This window comes from Hordeum vulgare, chromosome 3H (assembly GCF_904849725.1).
Source record: "Hordeum vulgare subsp. vulgare chromosome 3H, MorexV3_pseudomolecules_assembly, whole genome shotgun sequence".
Classification (NCBI taxonomy): Eukaryota; Viridiplantae; Streptophyta; class Magnoliopsida; order Poales; family Poaceae; genus Hordeum; species Hordeum vulgare.
Genome location: NC_058520.1, coordinates 601,064,690 through 601,085,282, shown reverse-complemented (window position 1 = coordinate 601,085,282; position 20,593 = coordinate 601,064,690).

The window sequence follows — 20,593 nt, the reverse complement described above, 5'->3', positions numbered from 1 at the left end:
GTGACGTATGCAGGAGGCAGCCTACATAGGTCATATGTGGGAGAGCATTAAAACTGCTCACATGTATGGGCGTAGCTACTTCGTGTCACATGCTCAACAAATAGTACTTATCCCCATCCGTGCGTGTGGCACGAGCAAAACTGTCCACATGTTCTGACATGGCTACGTTAGTTACCCGCGGGATGATACTTTAGTTACCACCTGGGATGGCAATTTTAGTTCCGGGGATGGCAAATGTAGTTTTAATAACATGACAACTCTTTCTATTTTGGTTAACTATAGTTACCGCGGAATGACACTTTAGTCAAACAGGGATAGTTGTCATGTGTGTTTACCTAGTTGTCATGTGTTGTTCAACCATAATTGCCATGTATAGTTAATTATAGTTGTCATATGTGTTTACCTCGTTGTCACGTACGCGTAATTGAAGTTGTCATCTAGTAACGGATCATAGTTATCATGTGTGTTTACCTAGTTGCCACGTAGGCGTAAATACAATTGCCATGTAGCAATGTACGAGCGTTATGTGGGCGGAGAGCAATTCGCCCACACACGTGTGGACTAGGTGATGGTTGTGTCAGCAGAAACTGGTTCGCCCACACGATGCAGTTGGCAACCGCGCGTTGCGGATCGTGTCGACGAACACTCCAACACCCACACACACACAATGATGTCTAAATGGCACTGAAATTTCAACAGATTCCTTTATAATTCGGGCAAAACAAAATCAACATGGATCGACACATCCTTTAGAATTCGTGCAAAACAGAATCAGGGTGGATTGACACATGTGGGCGAAATACAAACATGCCACACATGTGGATGTTATCATTTGGTTTATTTGTAAAGAGGGGCATGAGTCTTTTTTAGTAATATATGTTCATAATGCTAGTAACACACTCTATAGCCATAGGAAAATATAATTGTACGTAGTAACCAAATATACAGCTGACGGTTTCATAATTGCATCATATGTGATTGTTTTTGTATGAGTATACAGCTTCATATATGATCTAAGTATTTTAGGATTGGGTTTGTACGAGGACTATCTCATCTGCTCCTTGTATCTTTGGGCCGTATACTTTGTTGAGTTGCTGCTTTAGAGCGTCTCCAATAGATGGTGTAAATGTAAAATTAACTAACTTTTGGACCGTCTGAGGTCAAAAACACAGCTCCAACAAACGATTCATATGTAAGAAAAAATTGGACCGTGGCCTCCTCGTGATGTAAAATGCAACACCTCGCGGTGTAAATTTACATCACGAGATGCATCTGGTCCAAAACCAGCCGCTGTCCGCGAACGCCCAACCGCCACTTCATTTTCTTACCCGCCCGCCCGCTCGGGACCTCCCGCCCATCCGCCACCGCCCCGCCACCCGCCGCCCGCATCAGATCCGGCCCCGCCCCGCCCCCCACCGCTCTTTCCACGCCGCCCCGCCGCCCGCCCGCCGCGGATCCGGCCGTGGCCGCAGCACACGCAGCCACCCCGTGCGTCGCCGCCTCGTCCGCCCCGCCCCGTCCGTCCGCCGCAACACGGCCCGGCCCCGGCCCGCCCGTCGTAGCTCCGACCCGCCCCGTGCGTCGATGCCCCGTCCGCCCCGCCCCGTCCGCCGCCCCTCAGCTCCGCCCCACCCGGCTCCCTCCGCCACCGCCCTGCAGCTCCACCCCGCCCGGCTCCGTCCGCCACTGTCCCGCAGCTCCGCCCCGCCCGGCTCCGTCCACCACCGCCCCGCAGCTCCACCCCGCCCGGCTCCGTCCGCCACCGCCCCGCAGCTCCGCCCCGCCCGGCTCCGTCCTCCACCGCCCCGCAGCTCCGCCCCGCCCGGCTCCGTCTGCCACCGCCCCGCAGCTCCACCCTGCCCGGCTCCGTCCGCCACCACTCTGGCCGCACGCCGCCGCCGCTCCACCGCTCTCACTGCTCTCCGATGGCACCGAAGAAGACGTCGAAGGGCAAGTCGGGCTTCTTCGGCGTGAGGAAGAAGCCCTCCGGTAACTGGGGAGTGGAGTTCTCCGATGCCGGGAGGCGTTGGTGGATCGGCACGTACCCCTCCGCCCACGAGGCCGCGCGTGCCTACGACTTGGCGGTGTGGCGTGCCGAGAGGCCTCGGGAGCACCTCAACTTCCCAGAGATCGAGAGTCGGGTGGAAGCGGAGATGCTTGTGCCGCAGGGCATCAAGAGGAGGCGATGGCGAGGTTTGCTTGGGAGCATCCGGAGTACGTCCAGGCCGAGCTGGAGCACTACTGGAAGCGTGAGGTGGAGCAGAAGAAGAAGGAGGACTAGGCCGGTCCCTCGACGGTGATCCCCATCGCGTCCTCTTCCGAGGAGGACTGGGCAGACTTCGAGGAGGAGGAGGAGGAGGAGGGGTGCGACGACCCGGAGAAGGAGGAGTTCTGGGAGCAGTTCCGCAGCTCCGACGATGAGGAGTAGTTTATCTAGTAGTTTGAAGTAGTAGTTCAAGTTCATGTATGAAACTATGTTGAATTTTATGTTTGAACTATGTTGAATGGACTAGTAGTTTGTGGTTTTAAGAAATTTTACATCTTCATTTTGGACCATCTATTGAAGTTAATCTTTTGGACCATCAATTTGGACCATCTGTTGGAGTTGAGTTTTTTTTAGCTCCAAAACGCACTTTTTGACGGTCCAAATTTTACATCTTCTGTTTTGACAAATTTTGAACCGTCTATTAAAGATGCTCTTATATAAAAAACAAACCGGAAGCCTGTTTCAAGGCGTGCCCAAGTAGAGCGCCAATGGAGTAGCAGACACTGTCGTGGGTATAAGCCTGACAGTAGATGTGTAGGGTACGAATGAGATGGGCAGAGTCCTAGCTACGGCGAGGTTGTATGAGTTCAGGCCCCTCTGCGGTGGAGGTAACAGCCCTACGTCTCAGTGCTCTCGGAGCTTGTTACCGAGTGTGATATGGAGTACAAAGATTTGCTAACCCCTTTACCAGTGGGGGAGGGCGGCTTATATAGAGTGCGCTGCCCCCCCCCCCCACAATGGTTCTGACTCAGGAGTGGAGTAGTGGCGATTGAATGCGTACGTTACAGGTAACGTATGCTCTAAATACTAATAACTGCACCCGGAAACGTACGGCAGTTTCCCTCCGGGGAGGTTATGACGTACCGAGTGTGTCCAGTCGGTGAGCCTGGTATCCTCCGGATGCGAACTACCGACTGGATGATCCAGGGCCTGTTACCGACTGGATGACGGGGATACCTTGATTCAGTCGGGGCAGACTTAGGGTCCTGTCCTTTGTGTGGGGTAGTCCTTGGGTAGGACGTGTAGGGCAGGCCTATGACCCTACCCTAGGACTATGACCCCATCATTAGTCCCCGAATGGATTGGGGTTGAAACGTAGAAGCGGTGCTTGAGATTCAGATCCGACTGAACTAGGTTCGGCTTGGGCGTTGCTTGCCTCTATCCATTTTATCTCTCTCTCGACCAACGCTCCGAGTGGAAGTGCTTGCGAAACAGACAGTCCGGAACCGAGTGCTTCCACGGCATCTTTTGACGCGACCGGTCAACTCACAGCGGCGGATTTTCCGGGATCTCAAATTTCGGGTTCCGCGCGCTCAGCGGGGACGACGTCAGCGCGCTCGAGTAGCGCCTGACTCCTTGATCTTCGCGCCTTTAACTCCTCCACTGATATCGCCGCGGTTGGTTGGGTGGATAAGATTTCGGGCCCGCTCGCCAGCGACCCAGTCGGTGTTCTATTTAACTCTAGACGACGAGTCCTTTCGGTTACGCTCGCCGAATCCCTTGCTCTTGCTTGCTCCGTCTTCCTCGCCACCTCCTGCGCCCGTACGCCCTTTCCTTCCCCTCTTTCTCGAGAGCGCACCATCGCCGCCCTGACCAAAGGCCAGACCAGCAAGATGGAGGCGAGGAAGAAGAAGACCAAGGCGGCGGTTGCTCAGCGGCGGCAGCGGCCGTTGCCGGCGGGGTGGATCCAGGGAGACTTTCTCCCCTCCACGGTAACGGAGGGGGACCTGCTGGAGCTGGTAGAGCACGGCCAGCTCGTGCATAAGTCCTGGAGGCTGCCGGCGAACGACGAGGTCGAGCCGGCGCCACGGGAGGGGGAGCGCGTCTTGCTCCTCAGCCATGTTCACAGGGGTTTCTCTCTGCCCCCGCATCCCTTCTTCAAAGGTATCATGAATCATTTTGGTGCTCAACTCCATCACTTCCCTCCGAATGCCATCGCCCACCTTTCTGCCTTCATTGTTTTGTGCGAGTGCTTTATCGGTTGCCCCCCTCATTGGGGTTTATTCAAACATATCTTCTCCGCCCGCTCTCAAACCATCAAACGTCTTAGTCAGTCGGATGACAAGACGCATCTCCTCCAACTCTGCGGGGGTTTAGGGTTTCAGAAGAAAAGTCGGAGCAGCTGCCCTGCTCTCCAGTTGAGCGAGTCGGTTAGGAACTGGCAGTCGACGTGGTTCTACTGCCAGGACATAGCCTGTCCGAACGCATCGACTGGGCTGCCTCCATTTAGTCTAGACCGCCCTGCTCCACCCAAGCAACTCGCCCTCTCGAAAGCCGAGAAGAACGGCATCCAGCCTTTGGTCGAGGCACTCGTGGATGTTGTCAGGAGGGGGGTCACCGGTATTGACTTGTTGGAAGTCTTCATCGGTCGGCGAATCCAGCCTCTGCAGGCCCGCCACCACGCTATGTGGCACTACACAGGGCCCGAGAATTCCACTCGGACCAACGTGGAGGGCATTCTCGAGGAGAAGGTGACCTCATGGGTGCTCCAAATCACGGGTCCCTGTGAGAACCCCAAAGGAGCCCGCCGAGTGATGCCTTACAACGCGGACAACCCTCCACCGAATCAGGTGAGCAGCATTAACCGAGTGCATTGAACTGTCTTGATTTCAGTCGTTTATTTATATCTCCGTGTGATGCTTAATGTTTCCGACTGAACTTCATGCAGGAGTGGACTAACTGGTCTTCCCCCGTCTCGAACGGGAATCCGGAGGAGGAGGAGGAGGAAGGCAGCTAGGAGGGGAGCGTGGAGAGCGCCGAATACGTCTCCGACAGCGGGGAGTCGGAGGAGGAAGACAGCGAGGAAGAGGAAGAGGATGAAGAGTCGGATTCGCCACCTCCGCGGCCAGAGCATCGGAGTAAGCGTCGGCATGAGCCTGCCGTCCCTTCAGCCCCTCCTACGTCGTCGAGTGCTCCGCCTGCCGCCCCGGCGGTACCGAGTGTTCGTGGCACCAAGAGGGCCAGGGACGCAGCTGCTGATCTTGCAGGCCAGTCTTCCAGGGCACCCAAGCCGATTGGGCCCAAACCTAGGAAGGCTCTGCCGCGGATGAGGATGGCCGTCCCCGTCACCTCCACGTAAGTGAATCTAGCTTTCGACTCTTTCTGTTGACCGAGTGAACTCCTGTTTTACAAGTCGAATGGACTTCACTCGGCAGGGTTGCCACTTCTGCGACCTCATCGCCCGCCAAGGGGGACGACCCCATGGACGCGGACGACGTCGTTTCGTCTCAACCAAGTATGCTATGGGAGAATCGCGTATTTTATTTCTGTAAACTACGCCATCCTTTTCTTTTTCCGAGGCGTTATGTTATTTGGCTTGTCAGGGGCGATCTGCCTGGACGAGGGTGAACAGGGGAGAGCTGACCCCGTCGCGGAGCCTGCCCAAGAGCCTGTCCTGGAGCCTGTCCTCGAGGCCGCTCTTCCTGCTGCCACCCCTGCCGCCAACGCTCCCCCGACTGAAATGCCTCCCCCGACTGAAGTGCCTCCACCGACTGAACCGGTGCCAGTGGGTGAAGAACCTACTGGGGCGAACCTTGGGATGCCCCATGAACTTTCCACGATTCCCGGTTCGTCGAATGCTGAATTCAGCATTCGGCGTGCCCCAGAGGAGCAGGTGGGGGCGGCCAAGGGGGCCATAATCCAGGTGGAGCTGATGGCCGGAGAGGCCAAGAGGGCTTATGACTCCGTTGCGGCCTTGTATCAGCAGAGCTTGGAGCTGCGCGATGACATCCGAGTAAGTGGCCTAGTAAGTCCTTACTTTTCTTCTGTAACCCACTGGGTGGTATTATTGTTGCAATGGGTTCACTCTGAGTGAACCCAGTGGGTGTAGTCCCCGAGACTTCTGTCGAGTGCTTGCACCGACAGTTGTCTTTATATATTTGATCTTTATTTTAGTTGTGTCCGTAGACAATATTTGCGAGTGCGAGTACTTATTGCAGTCGGAGCGCTCTTGCGGTAAGAGTCTCCGAGAGTAAGTTGCACGTAGATGGGGTAGAATTAGCCCTTGAGGCGTATGGAAACATGCATCTCAACAGGGCGGACCTGCTTGAGGTGCATGCCAGTGGGGTCACTCTCAGTGAACCCACTGGGTGTAGTCCCCGAGACCGCTGTCGACTGCTTGCGTCGGCAGGGGTCTTAAGAACTTAGCCTGTGAACTGATAAACTTGCTGATTACCCTTTGTTTCTTGATGCAGAAAACTTGTGAAATGGGAACTGCTTATGAAGCCTTGAGAGCGGAGAGGAACCAGTACGCTGGTGAACTAGAAGCTGCAATGCTCGCCATGGCCGGCATGAAGAGTGCACTGGAAGTACGAGAGAAGTCCTTGGAGGAGGCGCTGGAGGCAAACAGGGTGTTGGTGGCGGAGGTGGAAAGGCTGAAGAAACAGAGGACCGAACTGCACAATCAAATGGCTGTTCGGAACAAACGATGGACAGCTCAGGAGAAGTATGTCAACGACTTGGCTGTCCAGATGATGTCTCGTTTGGCCGGTAAGTCTTATGCGTTGTCGAGTGGTTGTACCGTGTGACTAACACTCGGTTTTTACTGTCTATTTTCTCGTTTGGTGCAGATTTTTGTACTGATGCTGAAGCTGAAGCGGCGGCTATGGAGCGGTTTATGAAGGACAATGTGCCACTCGGCGAGGACGCCAACCGGGATCTTCTCCGGGCGCATATCCGCGTAGGCAAAGTGGGTCCTTTCATCAGCCGATTGAGAGAAATCTTCGGCCGCATTGAGAAGGAGCTGTGGCCGGAAGACGAGTCGCGGCGGGAGATGGAGACTCTGTTGGGGCCACTGGAGGAGATTCCAGCCCGAGTGCAATCCTGGAAGAAATCGGCAGCGCGTTGCGGTGCTGACGTTGCGCTGTCCTTGGTCTGAGTCCATTGCAAGGAGGTGCGAGAAGATAAGCTGAAAGCATTGAAGGTCGCCAACACGAAGAAGCTTCAATTCGAAGACTTCATGGAGACGTTCCTTGAGACTGCTACCCGCATCGCTGATGGAATCGACTTGGACACGTTTGTGGAGCCTTCTATTCCTGAGGCCGGCCCAGCTGACACGTGATCAAACTTTATCCTTGGTATGCCGAGTGTTTACCTGTAATATACTCTGGCCACTTCTGTTGGCGGTCGTACTTTTAAATTGGTGCGGGTAAGCTTGATCCGCACCGAGTCAGCTATCATTTTTGAACTTATGTTGTCGGAATGAAAACATTTATTCGTTTGTTTGAATGCTGTTTCGAGTGCAACACTTAGTGCATACTCGGAGAAGATTAAGACTTAGGTGATTCTTGGTCACGTCTAAGTCGCCGAGTGCGACTTGCCGTGCACACTCAGAGGAGATTCAGGATCGCAGGTAAGTCCCCGAGTGTGACTTATAGTTCACACTCGGAGGAAGTTATTACTTAGGTGATTCAGGATCGCAGCTAAGTCTCGGAGTGCGACGTATAGAGCACACTCGGAGGGAGTTATTACTTAGGTGATCCTTGATCACAGCTAAGTCCCCGAGTGTGACGCGTAGTGCACACTCGGAGGATGTTAATACTTAGGCGATTCAGGATCGCATCTAAGTCTCCGAATGCGACGTACAGTGCACACTCGGAGGAAGTTAATACTTAGGCGATTCAGGATCGCATCTAAGTCCCCGAGTGCGACGTACAGTGCACACTCGGAGGAAGTTAATACTTAGGCGATTCAGGATCGCATCTAAGTCTCCGAGTGCGACGTACAGTGCACACTCGGAGGAAGTTAATACTTAGGCGATTCAGGATCGCATCTAAGTCCCTGAGTGCGACGTACAGTGCACACTCGGAGGAAGTTAATACTTAGGCGATTCAGGATCGCATCTAAGTCCCCGAGTGCGACGTATAGTGCACACTCGGAGGAGGTTAATACTTAGGCGATTCAGGATCGTATCTAAGTCCCCGAGTGCGACGTATAGTGCACACTCGGAGGAAGTTAATACTTAGGCGATTCAGAATCGCATCTAAGTCCCCGAGTGAGTCGTACAGTGCACACTCGGAGGAATTTAATACTTAGGCGATTCAGGATCGCATCTAAGTCCTCGAGTGCGACGTATAGTGCACACTCGGAGGAAGTTAATACTTAGGCGATTCAGGATCGCATCTAAGTCTCCGAGTGCGACGTACAGTGCACACTCGGAGGAAGTTAATACTTAGGCGATTCAGGATCGCATCTAAGTCCCCGAGTGCGACGTACAGTGCACACTCAGAGGAAGTTAATACTTAGGCGATTCAGGATCGCATCTAAGTCCCCGAGTGCGACGTATAGTGCACACTCGGAGGAAGTTAATACTTAGGCGATTCAGGATCGCATCTAAGTCCCCGAGTGCAACGTATAGTGCACACTCGGAGGAGGTTAATACTTAGGCGATTCAGGATCGCATCTAAGTCTCCGAGTGCGACGTACAGTGCACACTCGGAGGAAGTTAATACTTAGGCGATTCATGATCGCATCTAAGTCCCCGAGTGCGACGTACAATGCACACTCGGAGGAAGTTAATACTTAGGCGATTCAGGATCGTATCTAAGTCCCCGAGTGCGACGTATAGTGCACACTCGGAGGAAGTTAATACTTAGGCGATTCAGGATCGCATCTAAGTCCCCGAGTGCGACGTATAGTGCACACTCGGAGGAAGTTAATACTTAGGCGATTCAGGATCACATCTAAGTCCCCGAGTGCGACGTATAGTGCACACTCGGAGGAGGTTAATACTTAGGCGATTCAGGATCGCATCTAAGTCTCCGAGTGCGACGTACAGTGCACACTCGGAGGAAGTTAATACTTAGGCGATTCAGGATCACATCTAAGTCCCCGAGTGCGACGTATAGTGCACACTCGGAGGAGGTTAATACTTAGGCGATTCAGGATCGCATCTAAGTCTCCGAGTGCGACGTGCAGTGCACACTCGGAGGAAGTTAATACTTAGGCGATTCAGGATCGCATCTAAGTCCCCGAGTGCGACGTACAGTGCACACTCGGAGGAAGTTAATACTTAGGCAATTCAGGATCGCAGCTAAGTTTTTTTTTTTGTGTGTGTGGGAGAACTCTGAATCCGCACAAAACTGAATCTGCTGAATATATTATTTCTTCAAACTTGTTCGTTACACTGCTTCAGTCGATGATCACGTATAGAAACGCTTGAGGAGATCTCCGTTCCATGCGCGCAGCTCGTTTGTATCCATCCGAATATTGTAGAGTCTGTATGCTCCGTTGTTCAGCACCTTGGAAACGATGAAAGGTCCTTCCCAGGCCGGAGCCAACTTGTGTGGTCTTTGCTGATCCACTCGGAGCACCAAATCACCAGCTTGGAACGTGCGACTCCTCACGTGACGTGCGTGAAAGCGCCGCAGATCTTGCTGGTAAATTGCCGAACGAGTGAGTGCCATCTCGCGTTCCTCCTCCAGAAGATCGACTCCATCTTGCCTTGCTTGTTTCGCTTCGGCTTCAGAGAAGAGTTCGACTCGCGGGGCATTGTGAAGTAGGTCACTCGGAAGGACCGCTTCTGCTCCATAAACGAGGAAGAACGGTGATCGCCCCGTTGATCTGTTCGGAGTGGTATGGAGGCTCCAAAGCACTGAGGGTAACTCGGTGACCCATGCACGAGCAGCATGTCCTACCTCGCGCAAGAGTCGGGGCTTCAAACCTTGAAGGATAAGTCCATTCGCACGCTCAGCTTGTCCATTGGATTGCCGATGTGCCACAGAAGCAAAATCCACTCGGATACCCTGACTCGTACAGAAACCTTTGAATCTGTCCGAGTCGAAGTTTGTCCCGTTGTCTGTGATTATGCTGTGAGGCACTCCGAATCTGGAGATGATGTCCCTGACAAACTTAACAGCTGTGGAGGCGTCGAGTTTCTTGATGGGCTTGGCTTCTATCCATTTTGTAAACTTGTCGACTGCCACCAACAGATGTGTGTAGCCTCCTTGGCCTGTCTTGAATGGTCCGACTGTGTCTAATCCCCAAACTGCAAATGGCCACACAAGTGGGATTGTTTTTAGTGCAGATGTTGGCTTGTGGGACTTATTGGAGTAGAACTGACAGCCTTCACATCGGTCGACCATAGCTTTGGCCATCTCGTTGGCCTGCAGCCAGAAGAACCCAACTCTGAATGCCTTGGCGACGATTGCTCTCGAAGAAGCGTGATGGGCGCAGGTTCCCGAGTGAATATCCTCTAGGATCAACTGTCCTTCCTCTAGGGAAATGCAACATTGAAGAACGCCTGAAACACTCTCCTTGTACAATTGACCATCTATGACCGTGAATGCCTTCGACCTGCGAACTATCTGTCGGGCTTGGACTTCATCTTCTGGAAGTTCTTGTCTTAGGATATATGCTATGATCGGCACAGTCCAATCGGGAATGGCGACCAGAATCTCTGTGACCAGATCAACCACGGCAGGCACATCGACTTCAGTCGGATCTGTTGCGCTCTTGGGCTGTACTGGTTCTTCCGTGAAGGGATCTTCTTTGACTGAAGGAAGATGGAGGTGCTCGAGGCAGACATCACTCGGGACTGGTCTCCGAGTGGATCCGAGTTTCGCCAACTCGTCAGCTGCTTGGTTCTTCAGTCTTGGAACATGATGGAGTTCTAGACCTTCAAACTTCTTCTCCAGCTTCCTGACTGCATTGCAGTATGTTGTCATGGTGGGGTACCTTACGTCCCACTCTTTCATCACTTGGTTGACCACCAAGTCCGAATCGCCGTAGACAATCAGGCGACGGACGCCGAGTGAGATGGCCATGCGCAATCCGTAGAGAAGAGCCTCATACTCTGCCTCGTTGTTAGAGGAATCAAAGTATATATGAAGCACGTACTTGAGCTTGTCACCCTTCGGTGATACGATCACAACACCAGCGCCGGATCCATTCAACATCTTAGACCCATCGAAGAACATTGTCCAATGAGCCGAGTAGATGTGAGTCGGTTGCTGTTGTTCTACCCATTCTGCTATAAAGTCAGCCAGGGCTTGAGACTTAATAGCTTTCTTGGCCTCGAACTTGATGTCGCAGTACAGCATCTCCATTGCCCACTTCGCCACTCGGCCTGATGCGTCCCGACTGTGGAGAATTTCCGACAACGGAGCATCAGAAACGACAGATACCGAGTGGTCTTGGAAATAATGGGCCACCTTCTTTGCAGTCATATAGATCCCATAGATAAGCTTCTGATAATGGGGATATCTCTGCTTGGGAGGGGTCAGGACTTCGGAGACGTAGTACACTGGCCGCTGAACTTTGTATGCTTTGCCTTCTTCTTCTCGCTCGACTGTAAGAACAGTACTGACGACTTGATTTGTAGCCGCGATATATAGAAGAAGGGGCTCTTTACTGAGCGGAGCAGTAAGAACCGGCTGGGTGGAAAGTAGGACTTTGAGGTCGCCGAATGCGACTTGGGCTTCGTCTGTCCACTCGAAGGTATCTGACTTCTTCATGAGTCGGTACAGAGGAAGTGCTTTTTCGCCAAGTCGACTGATGAACCTGCTCAAAGCCGCTAGGCAACCTGTGAGCCGTTGAACATCGTGTATTCTGACCGGCCTCTCCATTCAGACGATGGTCCCGATCTTTTCGGGGTTAACATTGATCCCTCGTTCGGAAACGAAGAAACTGAGTAACTTTCCGCTGGGAACACCGAATGAACATTTGGCTGGATTTAGCTTGATATCGTACCTACGAAGGTTGGCGAATGTTTCTGCCAAGTCAGTCAGCAGGTCGGAACCTTTGCGTGACTTGACTACGATATCATCCATGTATGCCTCCACATTGCGACCGATCTGGTCGAGGAGGCATTTTTGGATCATGCGCATAAAGGTAGCTCCTGCATTCTTCAGACCGAAAGGCATAGTGATGTAGCAAAAGCACCCAAACGGGGTGATGAAGGCTGTTTTCAACTCATCGGGACCATACAGACGGATCTGATGATAACCCGAGTAGGCATCAAGGAATGACAACCGCTCGCATCCCGCAGTCGAATCGACAATTTGATCTATGTGGGGGAGCGGAAAATGGTCTTTCGGGCAGACCTCATTGAGGTGTTTGAAGTCAATGCACATTCGGAGTGATTTGTCCTTCTTGGGCACCATGACGACATTGGCGAGCCACTCAGAGTGGTGAACCTCGCGAATGAAGTTGGCAGCCAGCAGCTTGGCCACCTCCTCTCCGATTGCCTTCCTCTTGTGCACGGCGGACTGACGCAGGCGCTCTCGGACAGGCCGAGCGACAGGATCCACATGCAGTCGGTGCTCAGCCAACTCCCTGGGAACACCCGGCATGTCAGAAGGTTTCCATGCGAAGATGTCCTAGTTCTCACGGAGGAATTGGGTGAGCTCGGCTTCCTATTTAGGATCGAGGGTGGTGGAGATGTTCGTCGGGGCGGCAGACTCGTCCGTCGGGTGGATGCTGATTTTCTTCGTCTCTCCCGCCGACTGGAATGCGGACTCAGAAGCTGGTTTCTTCGAGCGCATCAGGTCGGCACGATCGACTGTTTTCTTGTACTCTTCGAGCTCAAGTACAACCATCTGCTGGTCGGCGATCCTTGATCCCTCTTGCAGACACTCCTCAGCTCGCTGACGGTTGCCGGTGATGGTGATAACGCCTTTTGGACCTGGCATCTTCAACTTCAAGTATACATAGCACGGGCGTGCCATGAAACTCACGTACGCCGGGCGACCCAGAATCGCATGGTAAGCACTCTGGAAATCCACCACCTCGAATGTGAGCTTCTCCTTGCGAAAATTCTTGTCGGAGCCGAAAGTGACGTCCAACGCGATCTGGCCGAGTGACTTGGCCTTCCGTCCGGGGACGACTCCGTGGAACTGCATATTGCTCTCGCTGAGTCTGGACATCGGAATGCCCATTCCCTTGAGGGTGTCGGCGTACATGATGTTCAGTCCGCTACCGCCGTCCATGAGGACTTTGCGCAGTCGGACTCCTTCCACCACCGGGTCGACGACCAGAGCCTGTCTTCCTGGAGTGGGTACATGTGTTGGATGGTCGGACTGATCAAAGGTGATCGCAGTCTGAGACCACTTAAGGAACCTGGGAGCAGTCGGAACGGCCATGTTGACCTCTCTGTTCACTAGCTTCAGGCGACTCTTGCTTTCGATGTCAGCAAAAATCATGAGAGTTGCATGGACTTGGGGGAACGGATCCTCCTTATCCTCCTCATCCTGTTCAGGATTCTTCTCACTCGATTGTCCTTCGCTGAACCCCTGGATCAGGAGACGACACTGCCGAGTGGTGTGCTTCGCGTATATGGGGTTGCCTTCTTCGTCCATCTTCGTGTGAATGGGACAAGGCTGATCCAGGATGGGATTGTTGAACGGCTTCTTCTTGGGGGCAGATTGCGCTTTCCCTTTGCCCTTGAACTTGGCGCTGGTCACAGCTGCAGCTTCTTCCTGAGGTGTGGGCGGAACTTTCTCTTTCTGCTTCCGAGTGTTACCTCCGTCGGCGTCGCCGACTATCTTGTGTTTGCCACTCCGGATGCGGTCTTCTTCCTTGCCATTTGCATAACGAGCAGCTATCTCCATCATCTTGCTCATGGAGATGTCGCCTGTCCGACTGAACTTCAGGTACAACTCTCTGTACCGTACGCCTGCCTTGAATGCACAGACTGCTTGATGCTCGGTGACGCTCTCCACCGTGTGGTAAAGAGTCGTCCATCGCTGGATGAAGTCGCGCAAGGGCTCATTCGGCTTCTGGACGCAGTGCTGAAGCTCCACAAGGCCTGCAGGGCGTTTTCACGTTCCTTCGAAGGTCCTGATGAACACTCGGGCAAGATTTGCCCAACTGTAAATGCTTGAGGGGGCTAACTGGTTCAGCCAAGCTCGCGCCGAGCCGTCCAGCATCAGAGGGAGGTGCTTCATAGCGACATAGTCGTCCCCTCCTCCGATCTGGACTGCCACTCGGTAGTCGTCTAACCATGTTTCAGGCTTGGATTCCCCCGTAAATTTACCGATTCCCGCTGCCAACCGGAAGTTGGGCGGGATGTCAGCCGAGCGGATGGCTCGACTAAAACACTCGGGGCCGGACACGATGGTCCTGCTGCCACTCGGACGATCCAGATCGTGGCCATCGCGGTGAGCGCGACCCCTGTCGACTCTTCGCTGGGCGATTCGCCCTCTTGCGTCGGGTCTTGGGTCGTACGCGTCACCGACTGAACGCCGATCATCATGATGTCGGGACCCATAGGGTCCACCCCGCGGAGGGGTGCGTGAATGGCGGCGATCTTCACGGACTATGGAATGACTGTCTCCTCTGTTGTGCTGATAGGAGCCGAGGCTGTGAACCGACCGATGCGTGTTCGCATGGGCGGAACTATTGTGGATCCGATTGTGCGATTGGGAGACTGCCGAATTCTGCTGCTGCGCTGTGTGCAACAGAGCACGGATCTGCTCGATTCCTCTTCCTGCCTCTGAATCAGTCGGTTGGAGGGAATCGGCGATCTTGGCTGCCGCAACCAAGTTGAGGAGAGGTGTGCGGAACAACTCTATGTTGCTCTGCCGGGTGTGCCGACTGGCAGAACGGCGAGGCGGACGGCGTGCACCGGATGCTTCACCGGCTTCGCGTTCGTTCCGGCCAGCCTGATGGGGATCTTCATGGGAGTTGGCCATGTGAACTTCTGCTGCAGGCCCGAAGCCCACGTACTCGGAAGGGAGCTCAGTCGGAACCGAGCCCGAGCACTGGGGATGCGGGGCGACCACAACAGACTCCAGAACTGCCACTTGAGAGGACGCGAACTGACACGCTCGGGCATGCTGCACCCAACGTTGCAGACGCGGACTACGAGATCGCTTGCTGCGACGCGTGACGAAGGTGCAGGCCGGCAACGGAGCCGATTGTTGGAGAAGAAGAACGCCGCAAGCGCCGGCACGGAAGTGTGTGGCCCCGCGACGGGGAAGCGCCTCAACGTCGAGAGGTGCCTCCCGAAGCCACGCCGAATCGTCGACTACGAAGGAGAGAGCGCCGAAGAGGATCTGGTGACCCATGCTCGAACCTCCACCGGACGACATGACGAAAGGAAGTAGTCGCAAACTCGCCGGAAGTCGCTTAGACGCCTGCCCCACGGTGGGCGCCAACTGTCGTGGGTATAAGCCTGACAGTAGATGTGTAGGGTACGAATGAGATGGGCAGAGTTCTAGCTACGGCGAGGTTGTATGAGTTCAGGCCCCTCTGCGGTGGAGGTAACAGCCCTACATCTCAGTGCTCTCGGAGCTTGTTACCGAGTGTGATATGGAGTACAAAGATTTGCTAACCCCTTTACCAGTGGGGGAGGGCGACTTATATAGAGTGCGCTGCCCCCCCCCCCCCCCCCCCCCCCACAACGGTTCTGACTCAGGGGTGGAGTAGTGGCGATTGAATGCGTACGTTACAGGTAACGTATGCTCTAAATACTAATAACTGCACCCGGAAACGTACGGCAGTTTCCCTCCGGGGAGGTTATGACGTACCGAGTGTATCCAGTTGGTGAGCCTGGTATCCTCCGAATGCTAACTACCGACTGGATGATCCAGGGCCTGTTACCGACTGGATGACGGGGATACCTTGATTCAGTCAGGGCAGACTTAGGGTCCTGTCCTTTGTGTGGGGTAGTCCTTGGGTAGGATGTGTAGGGCAGGCCTATGACCCTACCCTAGGACTATGACCCCATCAGACACCGTTGGGCAGTAGCCAAATGCCATTGCCTCAAATTGTTCGACGAGGGGGCTGCTCGTGCGATTGGGAGCTGCTGCTGCCGGCGATGAGCCAGGACTGGGAGGAACGGGGTATCAGCATTGTATTTGTAACCACGCCGATGCGGCTACTCCTTCACTCCTTGTCTTCCTCAAACAACACCTTTCGCCAGCCAAATTCATGGATTCTTTCAATCCTCGGAAGATACACTCCACCGACGATCCAGTCACTAGACAGCCCACGCCCCCCAGAAAGCCCGACTTCCCACTCGCAGTATCAGCTGTAGCTCTTTGTTTTTTTGCAAATATGCAAAGCTTGCATATCATTTTATTAATAAAAGAAGTTGAAACAAGTATAGCGTAAGGTACAACACATGACACAAACATAAGAGGTCTGAATACGGTGACCAGAGCAGAGTACCATCGGATGCTCGGCCCTAACAAGATAAAACCACAGCTAAACTCGCCATCCTAAGAAGTAGCTCAGACCAACACCAAGACAACCGACATCATCCGATCCAGGCCTGAGGACACCGCGAGCAACCAAGACGGCACCTTCACGAAGGAGAACGACATCGAGACGCCATCGCGATCCGATCCGAAAGATCAGACCTAGGGTTCCCCTGATTGTCGAAGAAGGGACCAGATAACAGCCATGATAGCGCCTCCAAGAAGGGGATGGCACCCACGGGTGTCGTCATTGGCAGCATAGAATGCAAAGATTTCTCCATGGCCAGAGTCCGAGCAATCCCAAGTCGTCGAAGCATGAGTCGGAGAAGAGGAAGTCGGGCATAGGCCGGAACCACGAACATAGGAAGGGGAGCCATGCCCGCCGATGATGAGGCAACGGGCGTCACTGGACTTGCAAGTAACGAAGCGACAGAGGAACAAACGGGGCACGAAGGTGGATGGCTAGGCGGATGAGGGGCGATGGTGATGCGACGGTGGCCGAAGGCCCAAGCGAACTGAGATCTGGAGGGTAACGCAGATCCAAGTCATCGGGACTGGAGTAGCAAGGACGTCGGCCAGCCCAAGGAGCCGGGGTGCAGCTCCTGGAATGCGATGGAACCAAAGACATGCCAGGATGAACGGCCAACCAAGGGACCAACAGGGTGGGGATGCGGAGGCGCCTCAGCACTGCCGAGCTGTAGGAGCCGTAGAATGGAGCTCCAGGGGCTTGCTGCCCCGGGCCGCACCGGGCGACCATGGACGCTGGAAGGGGGCGCAGGTCCATGGCTGTCGGCCTTGGCACGCCCCTGCCGGGTGGGGGTGCAGACGGGTGGAAGAGCGCACTCAAACAGCCAAGACCCGGCCGGCGCACGACAGAGGTCGCCACTGCTGGGCACCACCAAGCAGCTCCATGGTCGCCATCTGAGGTGGGTCGTCCTGAGGCTCGCGGGGGATGAGGAAGGAGCCGCACCAAGGGAGCGTGTCCGACCGTCGGAAGAGCCGCAGCCAGCCGGAGGACCACGCACCAGATCATGGTGGGGTGGAGGTGGTGGAGGAAGAGTCCCGGAGATAACCGTTGGGCGCCGTCCAGGCAACCACAACTCCCGTCGGAGTAGAACGGCGACAGGGAAAGAGGGGTGCCCGTCACATCGAGGGAGCTCGTCGGAGGGGGTGGGAGGGTTGGAGCGAGGGGAGCGCACGACGCGTTAGATCCGCCCCGCCGCTATCATCCTGGGGTCCGTCGTGGCCTCGTCGGTCGATCCTCCGGCAGCTGTAGCTCATCACGCAGGATGTTGAGCCCAAGGCCTTCACCACTTTGTCATCTCTGACATTTGGGTTTTCAGCCGCAAGCGCACTGTATCCTCCAACGTGTATTCTCTATCACCAGATCGAAATGCGTGAGGTTCTCAGCTCGTGTACGCTCTTCGTGGCCATGCGTGCATTATATTATGAAAAAGATTATAGGTAGAATTTTATTCGCAGATATAGAAAAACAGACGGCATTAGTGTTACTTAGTACTAATAGCGTTGGGCAACAACACGCACTATGGATAAATTATAACAGTAATGCGTTTCCTCTTACCCAGCGCTACGAGGGCCGGGCCCATCGTGGTGTAAACTGTGTGACCCTTATAGGGTCTAAAATTCTGAAGGGCACCAAAAAAATTAGATAGGCCTACTATTAAATACTCCCTCCACTCATAAATATAAGTCTTTTTAAATGTTCTATTATAAACTACATACGGATGTATATAGACGTACTTTAAAGTGTAGATTCATTCATTTTGTTTTGTATGTAGTCTCCTAATGAAATTTTAAAGAAAAACTTATATTTAGAAACGGATGTAGTAAAATCCTATGCACTATTGGGCCAATGGGCCACTGGACGCTGCTCCCTCCGGAATCGAGGCGTGAGGGGCGAGGGACGACCACTCCTGCTCAAGCGACGACCGTTGCCACTACTTCTGGATCGGAATCATGGATCGGGCAGGGACATGGTAAAAAACTTATATTTCAAAGTTTCAGAAAAAATGGACAAAAATCCATCATAACTTATATGATTTCCGCACGAACGACTGTGAAAATCATTTGAATATTTTGTGATTTGTAGGTTGTAAAAAAATAAAATTCCAACCCAACAACAAATAATATCGGCCCATTTTAGAAATAAATTTTCTCTTTTTTCTAGATACCACGTGTGAAACTATTTGGTTATGATTTTTTGGACACACAGAATACACATGTCCGCGAGTGTATAGAAATTTTTCAATTTTTCCGCGCTCTGAAAGGCCTCCAAAAGCCCTCACTCCACCTCGGCCATGCTTCACTATAGAACAAATTCTACTTATGATATATAATAATTTTATTCTCTACAGAAATATTTACTATAAATCATGATTTTATCTCTCTAGACGAATAGTCATATTTCATAAATTTTCATAGCACTTGACGACAACCAGATGAGCTCGATCTTATGTCGTTCCGCTTGTTGGTCATATTGGCGCAGGCCCGACTCACTGTGCACTTCCTGATTAGTTTCATCGGAACACGTTCCCGACTCATCGTGTACTTTCCGATTCTTCTCGTCGCTCAGTCATGCGTCGTTTTGCTCGTTGATCGTGCTGCCGCAGACCAAGCTAGTTTGTAAATTGATTCTTTCCGGCCACAATATACACATACTTCCACATAGCCCATCGGTGATCACAAGAAAATTATGCGTACATAATAGACCAAATAGCTAGCTAATAACAAACCAACTCAACAATTGGTTGGAGCCAACTCGACAAAAAGCTTTATCTCGTGCGAAGCACGAACGGCCAATACAAACAAGGCTATTTGTTATATTATGTTTTAGTTTTAGATTATTTTTATTTTTGACAAAAAGGGGAAATAATACTTCCTCCGTTTCATAATGTAGTGCCTATGGATTTTTTTAAAGTCAAACATTATGAACTTTGACCATATTTATAGAGATAAATATGTACATCTAGAATACCACATAAACATCATTGGATACTCATCATGAGTTATATTTTCATAGTGTACATATTTAGTAGTGCACATGTAGACGGTTTTCTCTATAAACATGATCAAAGTTGACAATATTTGACTTCAAAAAATTAAGACAGTGACTTAAAAATCTATACGCAGTACATTACGGAATGGAAGAAGTAGTGAACTTGGGTCATGTATTTTGTAAAAAGCAATTAGTTGGTGCTGCATCGAAAATCTATTTCTGAGCCCAGGCTCATCTGCACCTTGATGAGTAAAAAATCAAAACATTAAACAAATTCAAAATATTCCAAATTTATTTTGGGTGATAGATAATTTGATGTGTGTGGTTCGCTTCAAAATTTGTACAATTTAAACATCTGAGCAGCTCTTGGCAAAAAAAGACAAAATTCGGGGTCTCTAAATAAGTTCACTGTACATGCACCGTTTTGACCGGATTTGTCTTTTTTACAGAAAGCTTGTCAAATGTTCAAATGATACAAACAATGGGAACGGACCTCATGTACCAAATTATCTAGCACGCAATTTTTTAAATTTTTAGAATTTGTTTAGTATTTGTTTTGATATTTTTTACTAAACGGGTGCAGACGAGGCTGGGCACCGAAACACCGCACTCATCCTGCATCATCTAGTCTCGTTCTTATCTAGGCCGAGCTCTACCTTCAAATGCTTACTAGGTGATACGGTACTAAAACTCGCTGGGCTACGAGGGCAACTAGTAGCGAGCACTTCCTTGGGAGCCTCCCAACGAGTACTCTCACGCGTCATCATTTGACGCGTTCTCAACCGCGGCCAAGTGTCGTGTTCTGAGCGTTTTCTTTAAATTTTATTATTTTTTTATTTTTTCACATGCATTTTTCTCTTTTTAGATTGGTTTATTTCAAGGTTTTTTTTGGTATTTAGGTTTTTTGCCGGTCTTTTATAATTTTTTGACAAAAAAATATTAATAAAAGTTGGGTGAAAAAACTCATTTTTTATTTTTTTTCGCGAGAGGCATGGTATTTCTTCCGTAAGAGGCATAATTTTGTCTTTGCTAGAGGGACGGTCGTGACTCACAAAACCAAAAAAACAACTTTTATGTTTTTTTACAAGAGGCGCGGTTTTGATTCCATGAGAGGCACGGTCATGCATTTCGGAAACAAAAAGACGTGTTTTCTGTATTTCTTTTGCGAGAGGC